Here is a 4,890-nt window from a genome sequence, read left to right on the forward strand (position 1 = left end):
TTAGAGTCTTCTCCCCCTCTGTGTCTTAGTCCATTTTGTGTTGCTGTAAGGAATACCTGAAGCTGGGTAATTTATGAAGAAAAGAGGTTAATTTGGCTCATGAATCTGGTGGCTGAAAAGTGCTAGATTGGGCATCTGTATCTGATGAGGGCCTCAGGCTGCTTCCATTCCTGGCAGAAGACAGAGGGAAGCCATTGTGTGCCAAGATCATGTGGAGAGAGGGGAAGCAAGGGTTAGAACAGGTGCCAGACTTTTTAACAACCAGTTCTTTAAGGGCCTATTAGAGGTAGAACTCACTCACTCTGAGAAAGGGCACTAATCCATCCATGAGGAATTTGCTCCCATGACCCAAACACCTCCCGTTAGCCCCACCTCCAAGACTGGGAATCAAATTTCAACATGAGATTTGGAAGAAACAGACATCCAAACCATTGCACTCTGGTTCCCTTAATATTTTTCCTCTTCATCATGAATTTACAGCAATTAGAATATAATGTTTATTGGTGTGATTTATTTTATCCTCCTGAAAGATCATTGAGCTTTTGGATCTGAGGTTTTATAATATTTTGACTCAATATGAGATATTTTCAGTCATTATTTCCTCAGATATTTTTATCTGTACACTATTTCTCTCATCTTCTTTTGGGATTTATGTTTCACTTGTTTTAGAATACTCGATATTGAGTTTCAGGTTACAGAAGCTCTTTTCATTTCTTATGACAACATGCCCCATACCCAATGTAATTATTGGAGAAAATTCAATGTTTGCATAGTACATAATAGTAAGATTGCGTAGTAATTTACTTATTATAATAAGAAGCTTCCAACATAGATCCCCCAAATCTCACCTCCTGGTATTCCCACTCATATAGAATCCCTCTTGAGTGGGGGCTGGACCTAGCAATTTGCTTCTAATGAGTAGAACACAGAAAAATGAATGGGAAATCACTTCTGTGATTAGGTTATGAAACACTGCCTGCAGTCGCTTGCACTCTCTCATCTTGCTCATTATGATGATGGGAGCTGCAGTATGGAGAGGCCCACATAGCAATAAACTGAGGGAAGACTCTTAAAACAGCCAGAGAGCAACTAAGACCCTTGGAACTGAATCCAACCAACAACCACGTAAATGGGCTTGAACATAGATTCTTCTTCAGCTGAACCTTCAGAGGAAACCCCAGCCTCGGCTGCCACCTGAGAGCAGTTTTGTGAGAGACACCCGTTTAGAGGATCCAGAGGAGCCACACCCAGATATCACACACATTGTGATATAATAAGTGCTGTTTTACTGAGTCATTACATTTTGGAGTAATTTGTTACACAGCAATAGATAACAAATACAGGTTTTCTAGCTACTATTTTCGGACATGCCTCCTTCCTCTTTTATTTGCTGTTATAAGTAATGCTGCACTGAATAGCCTGGAGAACATAGCTTCATCTTCAGGAATTTATTTACACAAGAGGGCTCAGTTTGGTAGTGCATATAACAAAAGTTTGGAATAAAACGAAGAAGATTAACATGGCCTCTACACAAAGAGAACATACAAATTCATGAAGTGCTCCATATATATATATATTTTTTACAAAGGCTTAAAAGCCATTGAATGGATGAAGGATAGTGTTTTCAACAAGTGGTGTCCTGTATCTTGATTGCAGTGATAAATATTAATACATGAACCTACACATGGGATTAAATGGTATAGAGCTACACACACACACACACACACACACCAGCGAACACAAGTAAAACTGGGGACATCTGAATGGGGGTGCTGAGTTGCATCAATGTCAGTATATCAGGTTGTGATATTATACTGTAGTTTACAAGATGCTATCATTGGGGGAAACGAGGAAAAAAGCATATATGATCTATGATCACTCTGTATTATTCCTTCTAACTAAATGTGAATCCATGATTGTCTCAATAAGTATTGTAACTTTTAAATGAGATAAGCATTTTTATTATTCATTTATTTATTGTTTATTTGTTTGTCTTGATTATAGAGATGGTGGGTCTCACTGTGTTTCCCAAGCTGGTCTGGAATTCCTGGGCTCAAGCAATCTTCCCGCATCAGGCTCCCAAAGTGCTGGGATTTCAGGCATGAGCCACCAAGCCAGGCCAAGATGAGTCTTTTTATAATTTCGAAATACATGAACACATTTTACCCAAAGAAGAGCACAATTTATAATTCTACTCACTGTAAGAATGAGCATGCTCACTATTGTGGCTTTATTAATTTTTGGCCCATTACGGTATGACAGGGAATTAAGTGCAAGCAACAATAAGGAGGATAAGTGAGCCTTTTAAGTATTATTTTTAAGAGGCAGGGTATTTATTGCCCAGGCTGGAATGCAGTGAGTTGATCATAGCTGACTGTAACCTTGAACTCCTGGGCTGAAGCAATCCTCCTGTCTTAGCCTCCCAAGTAGCTAGGCCTACAGCTATGCTCTACTACCCCTGGCCAATTTTTTAATTCTTTTGTCGGGGTGGGATTCCACTATGTAGCTCAGGCTAGTCTTGAACTCCTAGCCTGAACTGATCCTCCCATCTTGGACTTCCAAAGAACTGAGATTATACGTGTGAATCACTGTGCCCTGCCAGTTGTTTTATGCTGATAAAAAATTTGCTTAACCAAGAATACATAAGAATACATAATATAAGAACTACATAATTCTAGTATAATTTATGAGGTCTTAATTCTTGTGCAATGTGGCACAAAATTATATCAAGTAAAACGACGTGACAGGCTGGGTGTGGTGGCTCATGCCTGTAATCCTAGCACTTTGGGAGGCCAAGGTGGGTAGATCGCCTGAGGTCGGGAGTTTGAGACCAGCGTGGCCAACATGGCAAAACCCTGTTTCTACTAAAAAATACAAAAAAAATTATCCAGGCCTGATAGTGGATGCCTGTAATCCCAGCTACTGAAGAGGCTGAGGCAGGAGAATCTCTTGAGCCCGGGAGGCAGGGGTTGTGGTGAACCGAGATCGTGCCATGCACTCCAGCCTGGGCGACAGAGTAAGACTCCATCTCAAAACAACAACAACAATAGCAACAATACCGTAAGCTACATGACAATAACGTGGCATTCTCCTCTCAGAATACTTAACAGATCAGGCAAATAATAAAAACAGAGACAATTTTAAACCATTACAGACAAGGCTGATTCTCTAAATCTAAATGTACATATATCTGTGTCTATATAGTTATATCAAATAACAAAACTAAGCAGTCTTCAACATCCATGGGATATTGAGAATTACACACAGAGACACCCATGCACATGGCTTTAAAAATCCTAAAGAATATAACTAATTTCAAATTCCTTGACCCCAACATAGCAGAATTAGAAAAAAAAGGAAGATCTTAGGCAAAAAATTTAACCCAATTGTAATTTAAAGATACATTCTAAATACTTGTGAATTAATAAGGAAAATGAAACTGAATATTTTCCTCATTTATAAACACTAAACATTGAAGATAAATGATGGAAACATTCCATGGAAGAGGCTAGAAAATGAATATGACATTAAAAAAAAAAAACCTGTGGTGGACTGCAAAACTGGAGGTAAATTACACCTCTTGCTGGCGTCCAAGCTCTCCAAGCTCTTAGCATCATCAAGCTTCCACGCTGACTCTGAACTTGGCCTTGGGACCTGCTTTAGCCAATGGAACAGTTGAAAACATACCATAGGCAGACTTGAAAAGCACATTCTATCTCATTCTGTTGTCGTGGTCACCATGTGAAGAAGCCAGGGTTAGGCTGTTGCTTGGTGAGAGGTATGTGGCCCCCTCACCCTTGTCACCCTGGCCAATGGCCTGCCAGCTGCCATTTTTATGACTGAGGGCATCTGAGTTCTTCCAGCCACCAGCCCACTCACCAGCTGATCTTGAACGCCTGAGTGAGCCTAGCAATGATTAGCTGAGGCTGCCTGAACCACTCAGCCCACCCACAGAGTCGTGAGCAAACTAAATAGTGGCTGTTTTTAAGCTGCTGAGTTTTGGGGGTGGTTTGTTACACAGCAAAAGCTGTGGCATGAAAACATAAGGTTAAGACACAGAGGCAGTTGCTGCACAAAGTTACAAGTTGTGTCACTGCTCTCCCATCGTCTGTGCTAATGAAATAAAGTAAGTGCAAGGCAAGCGATCTATATAGGTGTGGAGGGAGCCGCAGAATTCTAAGAAGGTGGTGTACAGAGCTGGGCTGAGAGCAGAGAATATCCCCCAGGCCTGGGCTCTGTGCAAGCATTTCTTCTTCCTTCTGTACCTAGGCATGGAATTCACCCTGGTGACACAGATCTGTTCCACACCAGGTCATGAGCCACGTTGTCTGAAACTGGGAGAATCAATAAGGCAATCCTCATAAGCCTCATGGCCCTCGCTTGTGGGTCAGGGCTGTGGATTCTCAATGCAGTGAGTCCTATAGCTAAAGGGACACAGGTCAGGCAATGAAAGCAGCCTTTGCAATGAGAAGCTGAGCTGAAACACAAGTCAGTCAGTGCAGACTGCAGGGCCAGGCAGCACACACAGCGTAGGTCCTCTATGCATGTTTGAATGAAGGTGTACACATTGTAAATGTAACATGTGCATAGGTGTAGTGATGCTTGTGTGTCTGGGATTACCCTGTGAGTGATTCTTCAGGTGTCCCTGGACAGGGGAACCTGAAATCCTTAGCAGATGGGGTTGCCCAGTCGGCTGGCTTAGTCTCAAGCCATCTGAACGGAAGTCAAGGATTTCTGCAGGGACCTGTTCTTCCACAGGTGTTCCTGCAGGATCGTAAACAAGATGGAAGGGACAAGCCACATCTGTCTGTTTGCAATAAAAACAAACCCTTAAGAACAGACAAGATGGCACAGAGGCACCACATCTGTTGCAAGGGGACCAGCGGCCGC

The 4,890-nt window shown here is 41.9% G+C and overlaps 1 non-coding gene across 1 annotated transcript; it reads left to right on the plus strand.

The window, feature by feature from the left end:
• Positions 1-1,464: 1,464 nt before the first annotated feature.
• LOC135276855 (U6 spliceosomal RNA) lies at positions 1,465-1,571 on the plus strand. Its single transcript, XR_010344410.1, has one exon. It is a non-coding gene; the product is annotated as a U6 spliceosomal RNA (small nuclear RNA).
• Positions 1,572-4,890: the final 3,319 nt, after the last annotated feature.

Source organism: Aotus nancymaae, unplaced genomic scaffold (assembly GCF_030222135.1).
Source record: "Aotus nancymaae isolate 86718 unplaced genomic scaffold, 86718_ANA_hifiasm-v0.15.2.pri h1tg000028l, whole genome shotgun sequence".
NCBI classification, from domain to species: Eukaryota; Metazoa; Chordata; class Mammalia; order Primates; family Aotidae; genus Aotus; species Aotus nancymaae.